Source organism: Ictidomys tridecemlineatus, chromosome 6, assembly GCF_052094955.1.
Source record: "Ictidomys tridecemlineatus isolate mIctTri1 chromosome 6, mIctTri1.hap1, whole genome shotgun sequence".
Lineage (NCBI taxonomy): Eukaryota > Metazoa > Chordata > Mammalia > Rodentia > Sciuridae > Ictidomys > Ictidomys tridecemlineatus.
In genome coordinates, this window is record NC_135482.1 from 112,311,434 (window position 1) to 112,336,207 (window position 24,774).

Here is a 24,774-nt window from a genome sequence, read left to right on the forward strand (position 1 = left end):
CTCTGATTTTCCTTTTCCTACCCATTCTCAGATTACCCAGAGGTAGGATATTGACTAATTATTCTCTGAGACCCCAGAAGAAAAAGACCTCTAGATACAGACATGTAGGGGTTTTCCTAATAAAAGGTCATCAGGAGGTCTCTTTACATTGAAGCTTTGGGGGATAAGCCCTGCTCTCAAATAAAGAAAGATACTGCATGCTGGGTACAGTGGTGCTCACCTCTAGTCCCAGCTACTTGGGAGGCTGAGGCAGGAGGATCACAAGTTTGAGACCAGCCTGGGCAACTTATACCCTGTCTCAGAAAAAAATAGATACGTCAGACCCTGGGTCAATCCCTCTTACAAAGAATAGGAAGGAAGGAAGGGAATACAGAAAGACACTGCAATCCAATTTTTAGAGATTTACTTTAGGGAAGAAAGAATCACAAGACATTTGAAGAAAATCTCTAACATGAGTAAGAAACACACCGAGATGCCAGGCACAGTGGCACATGCCTGTAATCCCAGTGATTTGGGAGGTTGAGGCAGGAGGATCATGAGTTCAAGGTCAACCTCAAAAACTTGGTGATGCCTTAAGCATCAAGATCCTATCTCTAAGAAAAATATAAAAAAGGGGTGGGGTGCTGGGGCTGGGGCTCAGTGGCAGAGCACTTGCCTTGCATGAGTGAGGCCCTGGGTTCGATCCTTAGCACCACATAAAAATAAAGAGATAACTAAAGATATTGTGTCCATCTACAACTAAAAAAATATTTTTAAAAGGTGGGTGGGGTGGGGATGTGGCTTAGTGTTAAGTGCCCCTAGGTTAAATCCCAAGTACCAAAAAAAGAAAAGAAACACATAAAGAACCCAAAGGGAAGGGCTGGGGATGTGGCTCAAGTGGTAGTGCGATTGCCTGGCATGCGTGTGGCCCGGGTTCGATTCTCAGCACCACATACAAACAAAGATGTTGTGTCCACTGAAAAATAAATAAATAAATAAATAAATTCTCTCTCTCTCTTAAATAAAAAAAAAAGAACCCAAGGGGAAACAGAGGTGATTCAGGGAAATGAGGGGGAAAAATACAGAACTATAATTAATATTCTTAAAAGGATAAGAAAGGATAATGTGTCGACCAAGTGGGAAAAAGATTTTGTAAAAAAATGATCAAAGTTTGAGTTCGGCCTTGGGAGTTCACTGAGACCCTGCCTCAAAAGAAAAAAGAGTGGGGCGGACTGGGGATGTAACTGTGTACAGTACCCCTGGGTTCAATCTGAAGTACCACTAAAAAAATAATAATACAGAGGACTGGGGGTGTAGTTCAGTGGTAGAGCGCTTACCTAGCATTGAAAAGAGAAAAAAAAAAAAAGACTGTAAATTAGGACACTTTAGGAACAGATTCAAAGTAGTATCTAAGTATTTAACTGTGAGACCTCAGACAAATTACTAATGTCTATGGACATCAGTGTCCTGCAAAAAGGGTGATGCGGGGCTGGGGATATAGCTCAGTTGGTAGAGTGCTTGCCTCACATGCAAGAAGGCCCTGGGTTCAATCCCCAGCACCAAAAAAACCAACAACTCAAACAAACAAACAACTCAAAAATGGTGATGTTAGACCAGATCAGTGATTCCACTTCATCACTGCTAAGGATGGCTTTTGAACTTTTGATCCTCCTGTCTCAGCCTCCTTAGCCACTGGGATTACAGGTGTTCACTACCACACCTGGCTGCATGATGATTTTTTTAAGCAGTTCACAAACGGATATAAATTATTTTGATAGATATGTGGGGTTTTTGTTGGTGGTGCTGGGGATTGAAACCAGAGCCTCACACATGCTAAGCATAAACTACCATAATCTACCATTAAGATGCACCCCAAACCAGACATGTAGTTTAAAAATGTGTATTAGCACATTAAGCCCATAATAGTATGACTACTACTGTTTTGGTTGAATTTTTAAAAATTTAGCTGGGTGCAGTGGTACACACCTATACTCCCAGTGACTTGGGAAGCTAAGGCAGGAAGATTGAAAGTTCAAGGCCAACCTCAGCAATTTAGGGATACTCTGTCTCAAAATAAAATAAAAATAAAAATAAAAATAAAAATGACTGGTGATATAGCTTGACAGTAAAGTGCCCCTGGGTTCAATCCCCAGTACCAAAAAATAAATAAATAAATAAAGTAAGTCAATTCAAAGAAATATATTAAATAAATAAGGGAGAGGGACACAATCACACACACATAATTTCAACAAATTGGGAGGCTGAGGCAGAAAGATTACAAATTCTAGGGCATCCTGGGCAACTTAGCAAGATCCTGTCTCAAAATAAAAATTAAATAAAGGGGTGGGGGGAATTTAATTCCCAATTCCCAGTTTGGAATCATTACACTATATTATATCCAAGCTTTTTATCAGTTCTGCCATTCATTATTCTATGGTATATCAGATAGCAAGAGGGAATTTTAAGAGAGAATTAGTCACCAGCATCATAATTATGGTAGGGACTAATCCCTTTGAATCAGAGTTGGATTTTGTCTTTTTTCTAGCAGTCTTAAGGATTGAACCCATGGATGCTCTACTACTGAACCTTTTTTTTTTTATTTTGAAGCAGGTTTACCCAAAGGTTGCAAAAGATGGCCTTGAATTTGCAATCCTTCTGCCTCAGCCTCCTGAGTAACTGGGATTACAGGCATGTACCACCACACACGAGCAGAGTTGGACTTTCTTTTTTTTTTTTTTTTAGATGCTGGGTATCAAACCCAGGGACTTGTGCATGCAAGGCAAGCACTCTACCAACTGAGCTACATCCTCAGCCCTAGAGTTAGACTTTTTTTTTTTAAACTTTAAGAGAGAGTGAGAGAGGGGAGGGAGAGAGAGAGAGAGAGAGAGAGAGAGAGAGAGAGAGAGAGAGAGAGAGAAAGAATTTTTTAATATTTATTTTTTAGTTTTCAGCGGACACAACATCTTTGTTTGTATGTGGTGCTGAGGATGTCACACGCCAGGCTACCGCTTGAGCCACATCCCCAGCCCCTAGAGTTAGACTTTTGAAAAACCCTCAACTTCATCAAGTCCTCAGATCTCTTCTTAGAATACAGTAATTGCCAACAGCAAAACTTCCAGGGCAAAAGGTCAGTAATCCCATATCACTCTCCCACTGGTACCACAAATGCTACATCCTCCATTCAGTGGTTCCAGGTCCTTCTCCCTCTTTCTCTGGTGATACATAACAGAGGCCACCAAACATTTGTGTCCCAGCATCTAGATACTTTTCCTGGCCTACCAGACAAAATTTATTACTAACGCTGGTCAAGATCAGCCTGGGTATGACAGATGCAGTAGTGCAGCCTGTAATCCCAGCAATTTGAGAGGCTGAGGCAGGAGAATCGCAAGTTCAAAGCCAGCTTCAGAAGATTAGGGAGGCACTGAGCAATTTAGTCAGACCGAGTCTCTAAATAAAATACAAAAAAAGGGCTGGGGATGTGGCTCAGTAGTAAAGCGCACCTGGGCTCAGTCCCCAGTACCAAAAAAAAAAAAAAAAAGTAAAGATTAGCCTGGTCTACTGTAAGGAAAAATAATTCCTTTCAATAATCCCTTAATTGATATACCTACTTCATCTTCTGGCCTTCATCTTTCAATTTTAAAAGAAGGTACACGAAAATTCTGAAAAGTTTTCAGACTAAGAAGAAGGGAAGTAGCTGGGAGTCAGTGTCCTTGAACCCACAGGGTTTTTCACAAACCCTTTGTGGAGATTCCTTCTCCACAGAAAGTTGAACGCCCACCTGGGGAAGGTCAGGGAAGGATGCCATATAAACAAACCCCAGTGCTCCACAGTTACCTCAGGGCAGCCCCAGAAACTAGCTGTTTGCTTAGTGCTCCCAACAGCTGTGTCAGAAGCACCAGAAAAGCACCCGCTGTCTCACTTTCTGTCAGGGCAGGTTTCACTTCCCTCCAGCCCCCAGTCGCACAGGCCTCTGAGGAGAGGCTGGAGAAGAGCTGCCCTGAGGGCTGAGGGTTCTGGGAGGGGCAGGCGTGGGGTTTACACTTGTTTGTGTAGGTTTCTCTGTGTCTTCCTAAGGGGTGAGTTAGGCTTGTGTCTGTGCATTTTTGTGTCTGTGGGAGTATCTATGTGCATATTGATGTGCTGAATGTTTTCATGTGCCATTTATGTGGGGAGCTATGTATATAAATGTTTCTGTGGATGCATGTGAATTTATGTGGGAGGTTGCATTTATATTTGTGTTGATGTCTATGTATTTGTAGGGAGGGTTATACACATTTGTATTTGCGGTGAGAGTGTGTGTGTGTGTGTGTGTGTGTGTGTGTGTGTGTGTCTGCATGAGCCTATGGGCTTATGTGTTCTGTGTCTTCCTAAGGTATGGACAACAAGTGTCACCAAGAGGCACTCCAGAATCTGTGAACTTTGGCAAGTATATCCTTTCTCAGAATGTGATTGCAGGGGTTGGGAGTGTAGCTTGGTGGAGAGAGCATGCTTAGCATGTTCAAGGCCCTGGATTCCATCCCCAGCATTAAAAAAAAAAAAAAAAAAAAGTGATCTTGGATTGTGGGGCAATTTACTGGGCAGAGGATGAAAGAGTAGAGGTAATAAAATGTAAATGGTGAGTGGAAAATCAGTGCTGTGGAGACAGGACGGTGGAAAGTGTGGAGAGGTGTGAAGCTAGAGAGTTAGGTGGAGGGAAAGTCAAGAACAGTACCTCCAAGGGAGGGGGTGGGGGTGGGGGGAGTAAATCAAGCCCTGAGGAGGGCTGTAGTCGCTTTCCTTTGCACCTCACCTTACCTTGGCCATGATATTTAAACTCTCTACACGTTTTTTGTTTTGTTTTTGTAGTTGGACACAATACCTTTACTTTATTTATTTATATGTGGTGCTGAGGATCGAACCCAGGGCACTGCATGTGCAAGGCGAGCGCTCTACACTGAGCCATAACCCCAGCCCCCCACCCCGCCTTTTTTTTAAACTGGGGATTGAACCCAGGAGCACTTTACCACTGAGCCACATCCCCAGTCCTTTTTATTTTATGTTTTGAGACAGGGCCTCTCTAAGTTGTTTAGGGCCTTGCTAAGAGGCTGGCCTTGAATTTCCTATTCTCTTGCCTCAGCCTTCCAAATTGTTGGGATTACAGGCAGGGACCACCATGCCTGGCTAAACTCTCTACACATCTGTTTCCTGATCTGAAAATGGGGATAAAAAGTACCTACCACATAGATTCTTTTTTGGTACTGGAAATTGAACCCAGGGGTACTTAACCACTGAGCTACATCCCTGACCCCTTTGTATACCATTTAGAGACAAGATCTCACTGAGTTGCTTAGGGTCCTGTCAAGTTGCTAAGGCTGCTTGGAAATCATGATCCTCCTGCCTCAGCCTCCCCAGCCACTGGGATTACAGGCGTGCGCCACTGTACCAGGATACATATATTCTTTGGTGAGGTTTCCTTCCTTCCTTCCTTCCTTCCTTCCTTCCTTCCTTCCTTCCTTCCTTCCTTCCTTCCTTCCTTCCATCCAGGACCTAGTACATAGGATACAAGCGCACCACCACCGAGCCACACCCCCAGCCTTCCCACTGTGAGATTTAAATGGTAAATGCATGCCAAGTGCCTTGGTCCACGCTTGTGTGTAATCCCAGCTGAAGGAGGTTGAGGCAGGAGTATCTCAAGTTTGAGGCCAGCCTGAGCAACATACGAAAGACTCTGTCTCAAAATAAAAAGGACTGGGGATGTGGCTCAGTGTAAAGCACCCCTGGGTTCAATCCCCAGTAACCCCCCCCCCCAAAAAAAAAAGACAAGAAAATAGAACAGAGGAGGAATTTCATGGTAAGTGGATGGTGGACTGCTCCCAAGGTCACTGCTACTCAATCTGAAGGTGCAGACTGGTCTGCAGGCACCCTCTATTCCTATCCAGCACTTGCCTACTGAAGCTGGCCACTGAAGACTAGTCTCAGTGGCTTAGGCCACTTAGTGCATGGGAACATCCACTGAGTGGTCTCCGGAGTTCTGAAGACACTTAATCAAAATGGAAATAAGGTTATTGAAAATAAACACCAGTTTAAAAAAACAATAGGCTGGGAATGTTGTTCAGTGATAGAGCATGTATAAGGCCCTGGGTTCAACCCCCAGTACCAAATGCAAAATACATTTTTTATAAATATGAAATAAATAATTTGAATGTTTTTTTTTTAAATACTTCATCAAAGCTGGATAGAAAGTCTTTCTTTTGAAAAGCTTTGGTTAAAAGGAGAAGCTAAATTTCATATCTCAAAAGGCTGGCTCTAGGAACCGCAGGTCAGGCCTTGGCTACGGCATGTAAGAGGCCAGCTGAGTCCACAGGCTGGAGTTATCGTCAGTCAGGCAGAAGCTACTTGGGCTGGCGGAGTGGAGGACCCAGGTCTTGAGGTGGAGACAGAGAGGAGGGTGGGGCTCACATACCTGAAAACAGGCCAAAATCACTGAATCTCAGCAGGGCCAGATCCCAGAGGCTGACCACAGGCTCTATAGGGCCTGCTTGGGCAGAGACAGCTTGTCCAGATTCAACCTCTTGGGTTCTGTGGTGAAAGCCTGCTCCAAGGAGGCCTTTTGTGGCTGAAATCACTTCCAAGGGGCCTCCTCCCACGTGTACCCTGGGCATTGTTTAGCAGGAAAGGTGTGGCACCTGACGACAGCGGGCCACATGTGTACAACATGAGGCCATTCTGGAAGAATATTCTGCCAAGTGCAGAGACTGTAAAATGTGAAACAGGGCTCTGTTTTTGACAATTACTAAAGACAATTGACACACCCAGAAACTGAAAAGACAGGTGGGTTATAACCCCAAAACTGAAGACCAGAGAGGTTTTCAGAATTAAAGATAGTTGCTGGCCACACAAATATCTAAAAGGTATTTTCACTGAAACATCTTTTTCTTCCCACTGACACCATATGCTGTTGCTATACACAACCTATAGCAGAATATAGGAATTATCTATAGGTTTGAAGATTTAAATACTATTACTATTTTTATTTTATTTTTCTATTAAACGATTATTTTAACTGTATAAATTTATGAGGTTCAAGTGTGGTCATTCAATATGTACATATAATGTGCAATGATAAAATCAGAGTAATTAACATTTCCACATCCCCATGTAGGCTTGCAAACCCAAACCACAGACACCCTTCTGGCCTCTACAACAACCAAATGAATTTTTCATGTTACTATCTACGTCTGATCCTGATTTTTAAAATCATTTTTAAATCAATGTAAAATATGCCAACAGCTCTACCACTTATGGATATGAAAAATTAGATAAAGAATAGGGTCTGCTAAGAACTTAGCCCAGTACTCGACATATAAAGTGCCCAATAAACATTAGTTGCTGTAAAAAAAAAAAAAATTTCCATCTCCTTAAACATATTTAAATTTTATTTTTGTGGTGCTGGAGATAAAACCCAAGACCTCAAGACCTCATGCAAACTATAGGCACATGCTGTACCAACTACACCTCTAACCCTTTTTCAGATTTTTGATTAACATGTAGTAATTGTATGGCAAGTGCACTCCTGTAATCCCGGTAGCTGGGGAAGCTGAGGCAGGGGATCACAAGTTCAAAGCCAACCTCAACAAAAAAGGAGGTGCTAAGCAACTTGGTGAGACCCTGTCTCTAATTAAAATTAAAAAATGGGGCTGGGGGCTGGGGATGTGGCTCAAGCGGTAGCGCGCTCACCTGGCATGCGTGCGGCCTGGGTTCGATCCTCAGCACCACATACAAAGATGTTGTGTCCGCCGAAAACTAAAAAATAAATATTAAAATTCTCTCTTTCTCTTAAAAAAAAAAATGGGACTAGGAATGTGGCTTAGTGTATGAGTTCCCTTGAGTTAAATCCCTGGTACCAAAAAAAAAAAAAAAAAAAGTAGTAATTGTATACATTTATGAAATACAGTGTGACATTTCAATACATGTATACAATATGTACTGATAAAATCAGTACCTTTTTGTTTTGTTTTTGATGCCAGATTGAACAAAGGGCCTCTTTGATTCTAAGCACACATTCTACCACTGAGCTATATCCCCAGCTCCCCCAAAGAGGTAGGCGTTTAATCCCTGGTACCAAATAAATAAATAATTTAGAAATTTTTTTGAGGCAGAGTTTTGCTAAGTTTCTTAGGACCTCACTAAGTTGCTGAGGTGGCTTTGAATTCATGATCATATTTATAAGGCTGGGATTATAGGCTTGTGCCACCACACCCAGCTCCCCAGACCTTTTTATTTTTTTCTTTTTAGACAGAAAATGTCTAAATGTTGAAGGTCTTACTAAATTACTGAAGCTGGCTTGGAATTTGAAATCCTTCTGTTTCACTGGGATGACAGGACTGTGCCACCATGCCCAACTTCTATACTTTTTTTTTTTTTTTTGGTAGTAGGGATTGAACCCAGAGGTTCTTTACTACTGAGCTACAACCCCAGATCCTTTTTCATATTTAAGATAGGGTTTTTCTAAATTGCTGGGGCTGACCTTGAACTTGCAATTCTCCTGCCTCAGCATCCCAGGAATCACTGGGATTCCCGACATGCACTACAACATCAGACTTCTAAACCATTTTTATATAAATCAAATGAGAGGGGGCTGGAGTTGTGGCTCAGTTGTAGAGCACTTGCCTGGCATGTGTGAGGCCCTGGGTTCGATCCTCAGCACCCGTATGTGAATAAGTAAATAAAATTTTAAAAAAGATCCATCAAAAAAAAAAAAAAAAAGAATTCCTTTCCCACACAATGAGAGTCTCTGATCTCCACAGTTAAGGAAATGGAAAGGATAATGGCTAAAGCTTATTGAGAATTATGTATCTACTACATATTCATTTGATCCTTGCAATCATCTTATTACTCTTGCTTCCCTGGCTTGAGTGGTAAGTATGCTGAAGCACCTGTGGGCTACTTGGTTAACTTGCCTAAGATCACACAGCTGGTAGCAAGTAGAGTGTACAGTTGTCCCAGGGAGATTCCACCATCCTGCCTTCCCTGGTAGCCTGAGAGGAGAGGTCTTCAAAGTCTTCAAATGTCTTCACTGGCCTCTAGCAGGTTACCTAGTCACCTGAGAGCAGATCCTTGCAGGAGATCACAGTGAGCAAAGGTGGGTCACGGGAACAGCCACATGGCACAAAAGGATTTTTCCAAATACTGAGAGCTTGTGCTTTTAATTATGGAAATGTTTTTAGGAAACAGGAAAGTTAGCTGTTTCACATAACTACTATGTGATTTTTCAAAAAATTCCTTAACATTCATGAGTCTTAATGTCTTTATTTGTAACAAAATGAAAGTACCAAGTGCCTCTTACTAAGTTTTTTTTTCCAACTAAGTTTTTCAATAAGTGAATGTATAAAATATGAAGTTATATTTTTTTGAGACAGGATTTGCTAAGTTGCTGAAGCCGGCCTTGAGCTTGGGATCTTCCTGCCTCAGCATCCTGAGTACCTGGGATTACAAATGTAATCCAGCCTGAAAATATTTTTAAAACTATACAGTGTAAGTAATATTCCTCACATAAGTCTGTCTTTTTCTATATATGGTATTTATTTATTTTATTACCATGTAAACCTAAGCATTGAGATATAAAAAGATATCTAACCATTTGTCATCATTCTTGGGCATCCTTTTTTTTTTTTTTAACTTTTATTTATTTATTTATTTATTTATTTATTTATTTATTTATGTATGTATGTATGTATGTACCGGGGATTAAACCTAAGGGTGCTTAGCCACTAAGCCATATCCCCAGCCCTTTTTTATTTTTTATTTTGAGACAGCATCTTGCTAAGTTGCTTAAGGCCTCACTAAAGTACTGAAGCTGGCCTCACACTTGCAATCTTCCTGCCTCAGCCTCCTGAGTCACTTGAGATTACAGGTGTGTGATACCTTGCCCAGCTCTTTTTTTTTTTTTTAACCTTTTAACAATTAGAGCTTTGTAGTTATACATAGTAATTAGGTTCATCCCATTGAATTCATATATGCATGAAATTCAATTACAGTTCATGATCCCCTCACACAAGTTTTTCTGAAGTGTATTCTTCCTCACTTCTTAGGGAATGGTAAACATAATATGACCTTTTGTTGTTGACATGAGATAATCTATTATAACACTTTTTTTTTTTTTTTTTTTTTAAGTTCTCGGCAGACACAACATCTTTTAGTTGGTATGTGGTGCTGAGGATCGAACCTGGGCCGCACGCATGCCAGGCGAGCGCGCTACCGCTTGAGCCACATCCCCAGCCCTATTATAACACTTTTTACTTCTACTTCACTGCCACTAAATTTAGGATGCTGTGGAGCTCTTTAGCTCTCTAGGCTCTGTTCTAATGGCTATAGATTGCTCTGCTTGTATATACGTCTTCTATGATTTTTTTCATACCTTCCCGAGCGGTTAACTTGCTACTTTTGGAGACTCTCCTTCAGCAATCCTCCCCCTCTAATGTGTTGCTCATCGTCTAGGGACCAGGCAGTGGGATAACCAAACCCGTAAGGACTATGTATAAACCCTATGAATCAGGATGTAGTCACAGGTGAGTGGACTGTTAAAGATGGCAAAGGAAGCTGGGAACAGTGGCACACTCGAGGATTGCAAGTTCAAGGCCAACCTCAGCGATTTATTAAGACCCTGTCTCAAAATACAAAGCAAAAAGGACTGGGGATGTAGCTCAGCAGTAGAGCACCCCTGGGTTCCATCGCCAGGGCTGGGGGAAAAAATAAGAAGAAGGAAGAAGGAAGAAAAAAGAAGAAGAAAATGGCAGATGGGATCCATGGGTTAAATTTAGTTTCTCTCCAAAACCAATACAAAAATCTATTTATTTATTTATTTGTTTGTTTGTTTATTTATTTATTTATTTATTTATTTTCAGTACTGGGGATTGAAGCCAGGGGAATTCTGCTGCTGAGCTATATTCCCAACCCTTTTTATTTAATTTTTTAAAAATTTGAGATTACAATTTATAAGTTGCTAAGGCTGGCCTTGAACTTGGGATCCTCCTGTCTCAACTTCCCAAGCTGCTAGGATTACAGGTGTGCACCTCCAGCATAAGAAAAGATATTTTAAAAGGATGATTTCAGGGCTGGGGTTGTGACTCAGTGGTAGAGCACTCACCTAGCGTTCATGAGGCACTCCTCAGCACCACATAAAAATTAAAAATAAAGATATTGTGTCTACCTAAAACTGAAAAATAAATATTAAAAAAAAGGGGATGATTTCGGGGGCTGGGGTTGTAGCTCAGTGGTAGAGTATTTGTCTAGCATGTGTGAGGCACCAAGTTTGATCCTCAGCACCACACAAATGTAAATAAATAGAATAAAAGTATTGTGCTATCTACAACTAAAAGTATTTTTTTAAAGATGATTTCGAGAAATTCAATATGCGAAAATTCCATATTTCAGAAGGAGAAAACAGTAAAGAAAATCATCAAAGAAATACCTCAAGGTGCTGGGGCTGGGGCTGGGACTCAGCAGTAGAGCGCTCACCTAGCATGTGCAAGGTACTGGGTTCGATCCTCAGCACCCCATAAAAAAATAAATAAATAAAATAAAGATAGTATGTCCAACTACTACTTAAAAAAAAAGAAAGAAAGAAAGAACAGGGCTGGGGATGTGGCTCAAGCAGTAGCGCGCTGGCCTGGCATTCGTGCGGCCCAGGTTCGATCCTCAGCACCACATACAAACAAAGATGTTGTGTCCACCAAATACTAAAAAATAAATATTAAAATTCTCTCTCTCTCTCTCTCCCTCTCTCTCACTCTTTCTTTAAAACAATTATTAAAAAAAAAGAAAAGAAAGAACAAAAGAAATTACAAAAAATTTCAAGACGACCACTTAGAACCAAAATACATGAGGTCCAGATTTAAAGGCCATTTGAAGAATTTAGCACAATGTATGAAAATTAATTATATCAAGTGCTGAGATGTGACTCAGTAGCAGAGAACTTGCCTAACTTACGTGAAGCCCTGGGTTCTACTCCCAGAACCACAAACAAAAACAAAAAAAGAAAGAAAAGAAAAAGTAATATACATAACTTTTATATAAGAATATATAAAGAGCTGGGCACAATGTTGCATGCCTTTAATCTCAATGGCTTGGGAGGCTAAGGTAGAAGGATCACAAGTTCAAAGCCAGCCTCAGCAAAAGCAAGCACTGAGCAACTCGGTGAGACCCTGTCTCTAAATAAAATGAAAAATAGACCTGAGGATATAGCTCAGTGGTCAAGTGCCCCTGAGTTCAATCCCCAGTACCAAAAAAAAAAAAAAAAAGAATATATAAAGAAAAAATAATATATATATTTATATATGATTAATTCCATGAAATTCAAAGTGTTGTGCAGAAAAGAAAGAGGGATAATCAACTACTCAGCTCAGCCTTCTAATATAAGCACTGAATATAGAGTTAAGAAAATGAAGACATAAATATTGGGATGATGAAAGGACAAATAACATGTGTGGTGATCAAGAGTAGGACGCAGAGCTGAGTGAGGGCTAAAGCTTTACCTTCTATATTCGGAGGTCAGCCTAAAATGGGGAGGGGGGAAGTCAATAGGGGCCAGTGTGTAGCTAATGGTAGACCATTTACCTAGCATGCACAAGACCTTGTGTTCCACCTCCTGCTCTGGAAAGAAAAAAAAGGGGGGGGAAATCAAGTGTGGTGACATGAACAGTTGTTGGGGACCTAGAGGGAGATAGCAGACACTCAACTAAGACTTGAAAATTGCTGTGTCTAGAAAGCCCAGAATTGTTGGCATGAAGGCTGATGGGCACGGGTTGAACCCGTGCTCTGACTCTTCACCATAGTGTGAACAGTTGGAGTACCTTCTTCCTGTTTTTCAGGCAGTTGTGTTTGCCAGTAAAGTGGCCTCTGAGCAGAATGGAGAAACGAATGGTGTCATACACAAACCACAGGCGTTACACCCCAGCAGAGCCCAACAGACCATCACGAACCAAGAAGTACAGAATGTCTACAGAGAAATTACTTCATCATTCTAAGAATCAAACTCTGAAACACAAGACTAAGGGATGCAACTACTGTCATTCCTGACATTATTTGTTTATGAATATGGTGGCATATGACTACAATCTCAGCACTTAGGGGACTGAGGCAGGAGGATCACTCAAGCCCAGGAGTTTGAGATCAGATTGGACAACATAGTGAGACCCCATCTAGAAAGTAAGAGGGAAGAAGGGAAGGAGAGAAGGAAATTTTTCTGCTCAATATCTAGTTTCCCCCATTAAAATGCAATATTCACTAAATATTTGCTCAAAATTGCTCCGTGCTGGGCATGGTGGTGCAGAGCTGAACTTCCAATGATGGGAAGCTAAGATAGGAGGATCACAAGTTTGAAGCCAGCCTCAGCAAGTTGTCGAGGCCCTAAGCAACTTCATGAGACCCTCTCTTAAAATTAAAGCATCCCTGGGTTCAATACCAGTACAAAAAAAAAAAAAAAAAGCTTTCTGAACATTATTTTATATAGTCCTCAGCCTCAGGACAACTCTGTGTCATAAGTGATTCTACTATTTGACAGATGCAAAAGTGAGCCTCCAGTGAAGTAAAAATTTTGGTGGGTGGGGCCAAGCACAGTGGCACACGCCTGTAATCCCAGTGGCTGGGGAGGCTGAGGCAGAAAAATCATGAATTCAAAGCCAGGCTTAGCAATTCAGAGAGACCCTTTCTCTAAATAAAATATATGAAAAAGACTAGGGATGTGGCTCAGTGGTTCAGTGCCCTGGCATTCAATCCCTGGTACCAAAAAAAATTTTTTTGTTTGGTGGGAAGTGCCAGGGATTGAACCCAGGGCATTATGCCTGCTAAGCATGCCCTCAATAAATTAGGTGACATATTTTAACTCAGGCAGACAATCTTCGGGGGCCATGCCACCCACAACAATATTCTACTGTTTTTCTTATTATCTGTTTCCTGCTAAATTCCAGTATCTTGCACATTGTTGGCATACAAAGATGCTCAATAAATGTTTGCTTTTATTGTCCTTTTTTTGTTGGGAGCAAACTTTGAAATTTCAAATTTAATACTGGGGATGAAACCCAGGGCCTTGTGCATACTAAGCAGGTGCTCTATCACTGAGCTACACTCCCAGCCCCTTTTTATCTTTTTTTTTTTTTTTTTTTAATTTTAGAAAGGGTCTCACCTAGTTGCTAAGGCTGACTTTGAACTTGTGATCCTCCAGTCTCAGCCTCCAGAGTAGCTGGGATTACAGGGTTGTTCCACCGCACCTGGCTGAGAGGCTTTTTCCTTTCACATTCTGGCTAGGCCAGGGATCCAGCATCAGTCATGCCAATATTTGTGTCCTGGAGGCTTGGGGATGTGGCTCAAGCAGGAACGCGCTTGCCTGGCATGCACAGGGCGCTGGGTTCGATCCTCAGCACCACATAAAATAAAGATGTTGTGTCCACCGAAAACTGAAAAATAAATATTAAAAATTCTCTCTTAAAAAAAAAAAATACTTGTGTCCTGTAGTCTTCAAAATGGGGTCTGAATCCAAAGACAAAAAATAGCCTCAGGGGGTCTGTGGCCTTGTTGAGGGGGGGGGGCGTCATTACCATCTGTTAACAGGGCAACAGTGGTGTTCTTGAGGAGCTGGGGATGGAAGCCCAGGCATGGCAATGGCTAGGCACAGTGCTCTACCACTCAGCAACACCCCCAGCCCCCTATTTTAGCACACGGCCATGCTGTCCTGAAATGACCCAGATACTCTGTTTCTACACCTAGAAGCTTCTTTGGTGGCAGAAGCTGTCTCCACCAGACAATCATGAGTGACAGTTTATAACTATGAGACCAGTGTTTGTTCAGGAGATGAATGAGTGGATGAAGGAAGCTGCATAGTTCCTTTCCTCTTTCAGGCTTCTGTTCTTGCCACGGATGGAACAGTCTTCCGACAGGGGACTCAGAAGAGTTCTTTGCCAGGTCTTTGTTCCTCTGATTTAAGCAGGTGCTTTATCCCTAAAGTGCATTTCCTACATCTCTCTACCTCAGCTTTAAACCAAAAAGCTCCATCCAGTGCCTCCAAATCAATGCCTATTCAAGAAGATCAAGGGAGGAGGCTGAGGGGAGGGAGGGAGGGAGAGAGAGAGGGTAGGGGGGAGAAAGGGAGAGAAGAGGCCTGGGGAGAAATGACTGGGAGATGGGGGAGGGAGGGGAGTGGAGGAGCCAGTGAGTGCTTCTTTTTTTTTTTTTTTTAAGAGAGAGTGAGAGAGAGAGAGAATTTGTTATTATTATTATTTTAGTTTTTGGCCAACACAACTTTGTTTGTATGTGGTGCTGAGGATCCAACCGGGCCGCAGGCTACTGCTTGAGCCACATCCCCAGCCCCCAGTGTGTGCTTCTTGACTGCCTCTTTTGTACTCTGCCCTTTACCTCCTGAGTCTTTCCAATTCTATGAAGACCTCTTATTGTCCCTATTGTGTAAGATGTGGAAAGCAAGGCCTCAAGGATCAGTTCTGCAGGTACCAAGCCATGACACCAGGTAAAAACAATAGTAATGACTGATCTCCCCCCGAGCCTTTATGGTGGACTTAACACAGACACAAATTATCTCCTGTCATCTTCACTGTTGCCCTACCAGGTGGGCAGGAGGTTGGTCCCCAGTTGACAGTTGAGGAACCTGAAGCTCAGAGAAGTTAATAATCTGCATTCAGGTTGCACAGTAGATGGCTTATCAGGGACCATCAAACTAAACCTGCCCTTTGCTTAAATTAAAGCCTCCTAGGGAGAGAAAAGAGACTAAATAGTATGTGAAAAATAAATACAGCACAGGAAGGCCAGGCATGGAGATGCATGCCTATAATCCCAGCAACCTGGGAGCCTGAGGCAGGAGGATCTTAAATTCAAGGCCAGCCTGGACCATTGAGAGAGTCCCCAACTCAAAAATGGTGGGATTGAAAAACCAGCCTCTATCTCAGAGCAAAGCCTGTCCAAGGAAGGGACATGACCTTTGTCCTTGGAAAGACCCACAGAGCACTCCTAGGCACATTCCCACCCTGCTAAGTTGTTTATCTACAAATAACAGGAGAGATCTGCTGCAACAGGTGTCCCTGACTCAGTCAGGCTAGGTGGAGACCCATAGAAACCCCCTAGCAGCCACCAATCAGCATGAGACAGGGAAATACTTGAGATGCCAGAAGACCCTCCCAGTAGTTTATGGTGGTTGATAATGTGTTGGGAAACCAAGTAGTTCAGCATGTACACCCCTCTTGGCTTAAACCAATCAGTTCAAATGAATCCCCCTTTTGTAATAACCAATCACCCTTCCCCAACTTGTTCCCACCAGTGAATGTGCTAATCAGGTTTTAGAGTTGTTATTTGATTTTCCCGTGGTGTGTGATGATTTGCCAAGAGATGCTATGATGTATGTGGGGGTCCCTGCCTTCCCCAAAGAGTGTATAAGACTGCTGCAAACCCTGGGCTTGGGCCTCTCAGCGTCACCAGTTGCCGTGTGTGCGTGCAGAGGACCGAGCTAGCTCGCAATAAACACCTCTTTGCTGCTTACATCGATATCGATCTTGGTCTCTGGTGGTCTATTGGGGGTCCCGAATTCGAGCATAACAGGGTGTAGCTCAGCGGTGGAACAATCCTGGGTTCAATCCTATTACTGCAAAATTAAATTAATTAACTAATGAAAACACAGTATTTGACTTTAGGTGCTGGGGATGGAACCCAGAACCTTGCACATGCTAGGCAAGCGTACTCCCACTGAGTTACAGCCCCAGCCCCAGCCCCAGAAAGCATCATTCAGAGGGGGAGGGGATTCTACAGCATGGACCGTGAGGGACCACAATCTCCTTCACCAGGAACTTAGTTTTGGGGCCGGGGGGCCTAGGTGGCCATGTTTGTATTACATACCCTTCTCAGGAGAGTCCACCTGCTGCTCCAAAGACTGAGCAACGGGAATCTCATCACACCTCACCTCCACCACCTTCCCACTGGGCACTTCTGTGTGTCCTTCCCCTGGCCATTGTCCAGATGATCTTCTCAGGCCTCAGACACTTCCTTTGTAAAGGACCTTTTAATCCACCCTCCAATCCACAGTCTTTTGGAAAGTAGGGAGTGAGGAATTAAAAGGGGCAGGGCATAAGGGTTGATCTATCACCTAGACTGAGCTACATCTCTCTAACTTGCCAAGGTTGACCTCAAATTTTTGATCCTCCTGCCTCAGACTCCTGAGTAGCTGGAATTGCTGGTGTGAACTACCACGCCTGCCCCATTTAGTCTTAAAATATTCTGAAATGCTGAACTACTGGGCAAGGTCCTGCCCTTAAGCCTTCATTGTGCCTGGGGAATGCTTCATCCACAGGTGACAGCCTTACATTGGACTTAAATCAGATGCCCTGGACTTGGGGCTTGGGTTCTAGGATTTTTTTTTTTTAACTTTTAAATTCTTTTGCAGTACTGGGAATTGAATCCAGAGCCTCGCTCATGTTAGGCAAGCACTCTGCCACTGAGCTACATCCCCAGACCTTATTTATTTATTTTGTTTTATTTTTATTTACTTATTTTTTTGGTGCCAGAGACATTGAATCCAGGGGCACTTAACCACTAAGCCACATCCCCAACCATTTTTTTTTTTTTTTTTGTATTTTATTTAGAGACAGAATCTTGCTAAGTTGCTTAGGGCCTCACTAAGTTGCTGAAGCTAGCTTCAAACTCCCAATTCTTGTGCCTCAAACTTCCAAACCACTGGAATTACAGGTGTGCGCCACCACGCCCCATGACCTATTTATTTTTATTTTGAGACAGGTTCTCGTTAAATTGCTGAGGGTTTCCCTAGATTTTTCAGGCTGGCCTCAAACTTGCAATCCTCCAGTTTTAGCCTCCTAAATTGCTGGGATTACAGACATGGGCCACAGCACCCAGCAGCTCTGGGATTTTTTTTTATTTGTTTAATATTTTTAGCTGTAGATGGACACAGTACCTTTATTTTATTTATTTATTTTTGGGTGGTACTGAGGATCAAACCCAGTGCCTCACATGTTCTTTGCAAGTGCTCTACCACTGAGCTACAACCCCAGACCAATTTTTTTTTTAAACTTCCCTAGTGATTCTTATTTGCAGCTGAAGTTAAAACCACTACATTTCAGGAGAAAGGCCACATACATGAAAATGCTAAAAACAATAGATGGTATTATCTATATATAATTTATTATTATTTTTTTTTTTGGTGTGTGTGTAGAGGGTACTGGGGATTAAACTCAGAGGTACTCGACCACTGAGTCATATCCCCAGCCCTACTTTGCATTTTATTTAGAGACAGGTTCTCATGGTGTTGCTTAGTACCTTGTTTTTGCTGAGAATGGCTTTGAACTTGTGATCTTCCTGCCTCAGCTTCTCCAAGTCACCGGGATCACAGGCCTACACCACCACTCCCAGCTTAAAAAGACAAATTCTTTAGGAGCCTGGAAGGGAAGTAGGTGAGCTCATCGTCAAAGAGGTGACCCCGAGCAGCAATGCAGAAGAATTAAGAAGGAGACTTAGGAGGAAATGACAGGAAGGAGAATGGGAGGGACGCTCTCTCCCTCACCTTTCCTCCTTGCTCCCCTTCCTCCTTCTAACATATCAGGTTTTCTACCTTGTGCTTCACCACCAGTCGTCAGGAGTCTCCATCCTGTGTGTCCAGCTTGGAACTGCACTTTAGAAGGTGATGCTTGGTTCCTCTGCTCACAGAAGGGTCGTGACAGCTGCTGCAGGATACACAGGGAGGCCATGATGCATGGAGTGAACAACTCTGCTCTGTGACTCATGCTCTCTGTCTCCCAAGGCTGGCACACAGGTACATTCAGCTCCTCCTGTGGAGAGAACAGGTTCTGGGGAGGCTGGTGGTCCCATTTTACAGAGAGAAACCAAGGTCCACAGGAAAAAGCAATCTGAAGACAATGATATGCAAAGGCTCAAGATCAGGGCTTGGGGCTGTAGGAGCCTGTGTGCTGACCCTCCCCGGCCAACCAAGAACGTCCATTTGCATCTACAGCGTTTTGTAGGTATGCCAGAACAATCTCCTAGGTGACATTTCTTCACCCCTAATGCAAATGTCACAATTTGGGATGACTCCACCCCTCAAAAGTGGAACCTGGCAGGTCTCTGTTAAAATGCAAATTCAGGGGTCTTCAATGATTTTAAAGTTGTAAAACAAGAAATGAATTGCTCTGGGGCCAAAAGGATTATCTTTTACATGCAAATGAATCAATGAATCTTTTTTTTTTTTTTTAAGAGAGAGTGAGAGAGGGAGAGAATTTTAATATTTATTTTTTAGTTCTCCGCGGACACACCATATCCTTATTTTGTATGTGGTGCTGAGGATGGAACCCGGCCGAACGCATGCCAGGCGAGCGCCGCTACCTACCACCTGAGCCACATCCCCAGACCCGAATCAATGAATCTTTAAGTGCAGTTATTGTCAGGGTGAGGAGCTGACTAAGGCAGGAGGGAAGGGGGCCAACTGGGTGGGCGCCAGAGCACTGTTGGGGGTGGAGAGGGGGAAACTAGAGCAGAGAAGAAAAAGACCAAAAGGAGACCCAGGAGCCGGTAAGAAAAGTTTTCTGGCAAAGGCAACATGTAGAAAGAGAACACTATTCCTGGGGTCCGTGACTAGGGGTGATAAAGGATAAAGGGGTGATAAAGGTCTTCCGCCAGAAGACCAAGGACATCTGGGACAAACATAAGACAGGAACTCACTATCCTAGAGATCATATGTAGGAACCCCAGGCCACACCCGAGCTTCTTCTATAGCACTTCTCAGGCTCAGTATTTTAGGTCTTATTTCCAAGGGCCCAAGGGTAGATTTCCTGATCACAAAGATCATGATGAATTTATTATTATTATTATTATTATTATTATCATTATTATAGTGGTGGAAATAGAACCTAAGTCTTGTACAACTGAGGCAAGCACTCTACCACTGAGCTACATTCCCAGCCCCTGAATTTTATTTCTATATCCCCAGTGCCCAGCAATTATTGAGCATAGCTGATAGAAGCAAAGAAATGATTGATTCTTTGCTTCTATCGTTTGTTCTGAAAAGCCAGCCTCTACCTCAGAGCAAAGCCTTTCCAAAGAAGGAGAGATCTGCTGCGCCAGGTGTCCCTGACTCAGTCAGGCTAGGTAGAGACCCATAGTAACCCCCTAGCAGCCACCATTCAGCATGAGACAGGGAAATACCTGGGATGCCAGATGACCCTCCCAGTAGTTTGTGGTGGTTGATAATGTGTTGGGAAACCATGTAGTTCAGCAAGTACTCCCCTCTTGGCTTAAATCAATAAGTTCAATCGAATCCCCCTCTTGTAGTAACCAATCACCCCTACCCAACTTGTTCCTGCCAGTGAATGTGCTAATCAGGTTTTAGAGTTGTTTTATGATTTTCCCACCGTGTGTGATGATTTGCTAAGAGATGCTATGATGTATGTGGGGGTCCCTGCCTACCCCAAAGAGTGTATAAAACTACTGCAAACCCTGGGCTTGGGCCTCTCAGCGTCACCAGTTGCTGTGTATGCACGAAGGACAGAGCTAACTCGCAATAAACACCTCTTTGCTGCTTACATCGATCTTGGTCTCTGGTGGTCTTTTGGGGGTCCCGAATTCGAGCATAACAGTTCACCAAATACTTATTGAGATCCTGCTATAATGCCAAGCAATGTAAAGGATATGGTTCCTGCCCTTGTGAAGTTTATGATCTACAGAGGGAGAGAAAACCTGAATAATTAATTAATTACATGAATTTAATTACATTTAGGGTATGAAAGGACATGAACCACATAGGAGGGAAATCCAACCCAGAGCAGTACAGTGTCCCACAGGATGTGATGCTCAAATGAGATCTAAAGTATAGATGGAAGTTACCCAGAGAGGAAAATCATTCTAGGCCAAGGGGAAGTATGTGCAAAGGTCCTGAGGTGGAGAGCTGAAGGATGTGAAAGGACTTGAGAGGAGGGTAGCAGAGGAAAGAGAAAAGAATATGTGATGTTGGGGTTGGGGTTGGGGATATTGCTCTGTGTAGAGTACTTACTTAGCACATGGGAGTCCCTGGGTTCCAATCCCAGCAACAAACTGGGTACCCGTACTGGGATGCATACCTGTAATCCCAGCAACTTGGGAGGCCGAGCCTGGAGGATCAAAGGTTCAGGGGCTGCCTCAGCGACTTACTGAGACTCTATCTCAAAATTAAAAACCAAAAGGGCTGGGAATGTTGCTCATTGTTAGAATACCTTGGATTCAATGCCCAATACCAAAAAAAAAAAAAAATCTAGACACCCTGGTGCAAACTTGATGTCTACCTAGGCGGCTAAAACAGGAGGGTGGAAAGTTTGAGACCAACCTGGGGAACTTAGTGAGACCCTGTCTCAAAAGTTTAGAAACAGCTGGGATTGAAAGGAAAGCGAGGAACCAGCGAGCAAGGAACCAGCGAGCAAGAAACGAAAGAGACCAGGCAGAGATACATACAGGAGTTTATTTGTCAGAACTGACAAATAAAGGCACATCTCTCCATAGAGGAGACAGGCGACTCAGGCTTGGGGGAGGCTCAGAGCTGGGCAGGTCCTAATGTGGGCGGTTAAGGGTTGGGTTGGTATGAGGGTATGGTGAGCCTTCTCAGAAATGCCCTTGGGCAAAAAAGCAAAAATTTTTCTGAAGATGGCCGCTGTCACTTAAGATGGCTGTCCTTACAGAGGGCAATGTTAAAATACTTGCCCTGGGTTCAGCCCCCAGTACCATGAAACAAACAAATAAATAAATCATGTGGTGCTAAGCAAAAGGCACTGATTCATATTAATTTCTGTCCTATCGAGTGCACTTAGAGAATACAAAGAAATCCATTCCAGTGGATTACAAATAGATATGCATCCATCTCACTATTTGACCACTATCTTCCCAGGGTTCCAGGACCTGCCGTTATTTCTCAGCCTGGTTTTCCCCAGTCCCTGAACCTATAGGCTTTTTATTTCCTTTTTTATTTTTTTCATACTGAGTATTGAAGGCAGGGGCACTACATCCTAACATCACCAACCCCATCTATTTTTTTGAGATAGAGTCTCTCTACCTTTCCCAGGCTGGCTTCAAACTTGCAATTCTCCTGCCTCAGCCTCCCCAGTTGCTAGGATTCCAAGCGGGCAGTCTGCATGGCTGACAGTCATTTTAGACCCAGCCAGTTTCAGCCAACCCACCTGAAAAGGAATATCTTACCTTCAGGCATCCAGGCCTCAAAGACAAGCAAGACCTCAAAGACAAGCAAGGGTAAAGAAATTCAGTTAGGTCACCTAGGTAGTGCAAGACCAGGCATGGAAATGGTGAGATCTGTGTCAAGATGGACTAGAAGGCTGAGCTGGGCGTCCAACATGTGCTGCACTCAACAAAGAGGCAGGCCACCTGCTCTTGGGGAACTATGAGGAGTCTGCTGTGGGCCCACCTGCTCACAGAGACCCATGGTGACACAGGTGGCACAGCAGCAGGCAGGCTGACTGGGCTGTGGCCAGTGTCTCTGAAGCCTCCTCCACTGACCCTGTGGCCCCTGGAGGCCCAGTAGGGGCTGATGGTCCCAAGTCCAAGAAGCACGCCTGCCAGCGCAATAAGAAAAAGACAAGAAGTGGGTGTTTCAGCAGCTGCATGGGCTTTTCCTCTTCCTCCCACCCTTGGCTCAACTCTCCCCTCCAGGCCCTTCCTTCCCACTCTGTCTCTAAACTTTAAATTATGGTTGGGGATGGGGAGGGTGTGGGGGGACACTGAGACCCGGATTTGTTTTTCTAAATAAAGTTGGGAAATCAAGGGACTGGGGTTGTGGCTCAGTGGTAACGCACTTGCCTAGCATGCAAGAGGCACTGACTCGATTCTCAGCACCACATACAAATAAATAAAATAAAAGTCCATCAACAACTAAAAAATATTAAAAAAAAAAAAGTTGGGAAATCAGAACAAACAAACAAATGCATGGTACAATTGAAAGGATAAAAGAAACTGAAGTTAAAATGTAAAGGACCAGGTATTGTTAAGTTTCTAAGCTACACTCAAAGCCTGAAATTCCTGTAGCTGTTGGGACAATTCCTGGGACTGCCCATTAGGTAATCCCCCTTGACCACTTAGTTGTTTAACAACTTGGACCCTGTGCAGCTAGGCACGTGGGCACCTCAGGGGCCAAACCAATCAGTTTGAATGTATCCCCCTCCTTAGGAATGACCTATCACTCCAGCCCGACCTGTTCCCGCCAATGAATGTACTAATCATGTTTGGGAATTGTTGTTTGATTTTCCCGAGGTGTATGGTGATTTGTTAAAGGGGACTGTGATGTATGTAAAGTCCCTGCCCTCCCTAAAAAAGTGTACTTAAGCACTGCTCAACCCCCACTCGGGGCTCTTGGAGGCTGCTCTCCCTTCTTGAGTGAGCCTGGAGCCCCAGCGCGCTGGATCCTCAATAAACCCCCTTTTGCTGTTGCATGAGTCGGTCTCTTGGTGGTCTCTTCCTCCGCCTGACCCTTACACAATGGGACTGGTGCTGGGCAGGAAATTGCCTTCAGACAAGATGCTCATTGCCTGTACCTTGAGAGGCCACACCATGCTCTAGATTGAACTGAGTTTTGAGTGAAGAGATTAGTTTAAACAATCTGATCAGAGGATCTGGCCGCAGTGGCGCAAGCCTATAATCCCAGTAGTTCTGAGGCTAGAGGATTCCAAATTCAAGGCCATCCTTTGCAATTTAGCAACACCCTGTTTCAAAATTTAAAAAAGAGTTGATGGGCTGAGCATGGTGGTGCATGCCTTTAATCTTAGTGACTCAGGATGCTGAGACAATCGGATCACAAGTTTGAGCCCAGCTTGGGCAATTTAGTGAGACCCTGTCCCAAAACCAAAAAAGAAAAAAAAAATGTAAAGGCTGGGGATGTATCTTGGGGATAGATTACCCCTGTGTTCAATCCCCAGTAATACTCTCACACACAAATGAATCCCTTTGGCAGCATGGTGGCACATGCCTATAATTCCAGCAATTTGAGAGGCTGAGACAGGAGGTTTGCTAATTGGAAGCCAGCCTCAGCAATATAGAGAGTTCCTGTCTCAAAATAAAGTTAGAAGAAAAAAAAAAAAAAAGCCTGGGTATATATCTCAGTAGTAGGTTACCCCTGTGTTCAATTCTCAGTGTTTTTTTCTTTGTATTTATTTTTTTAAAATCTGCTTAAAATCCTTTCTGGTCAACTGAAGAAAACTCAGAGAAAATACAAGAGCAGGAGAAATTGGCCAGGAACCCAGAAACCTCCGAAAGGATCAAAGCAAATGACCTTTTTGGGTAAGAGCATTAAGATCAACCAGAAGGAGTTGGGGGTGTCCGTCAGTGCTAGAGCACTTGCCTAGCATACACAAGTATTCCATCCCCAGCAATACAAGAAAAGAAAAAGGGAAAAAAAGATGGATCAGAAAAGAGTAATAATTGAGGACCTAACATGGAAATATCTTCTACTCAGAGTATGAAGGTGGGGTGGGGTAGTTTGGGGCAGGGCAACACCTTAAACTTTTTGGTGGCAACTTTCTTCCATGCACATGGACTTGAGGTTAATGGCATCCTCTGCAGGTATACAGTAGGGTGGCCAGTGGGCACTCAGCATGGTCACCAGTCCATGAGGCAGTTTATGGAGCAGTGAGATTATCTTCAGGAGCAGCAATATTGCAGATTCACAGATTCCGACAAGAGCCTCCATTTCCTAGGACATCAAACAACACACGGTCAAGCAGAGTAACCGTAAGAGACTATCCCCAGGCCAACTTGACAACTAGTCTGAGAAATGTTAGAGTAAAAAAT

General features: G+C 43.3%; 1 long non-coding RNA gene across 4 annotated transcripts in view; it reads right to left on the reverse strand.

Moving 5' to 3' along the window:
* Window positions 1-10,124: 10,124 nt before the first annotated feature.
* The window catches only part of LOC144364990 (uncharacterized), a 40,491-nt gene continuing 25,841 nt past the window's right edge, over window positions 10,125-24,774 (reverse strand). Inside the window, exons 4-7 of one of the 4 annotated variants that reach the window (XR_013423230.1) lie at window positions 24,481-24,676; window positions 22,177-22,210; window positions 18,575-21,101; window positions 10,125-18,401 (exon numbers count right to left, since the gene is read on the reverse strand). This is a non-coding gene — a long non-coding RNA (uncharacterized LOC144364990). Of the gene's footprint in view, window positions 18,402-18,574; window positions 21,102-22,176; window positions 24,677-24,774 lie in introns of all 4 variants that reach the window. The other 3 variants (XR_013423228.1, XR_013423229.1, XR_013423231.1) reach the window with 3 other exon arrangements.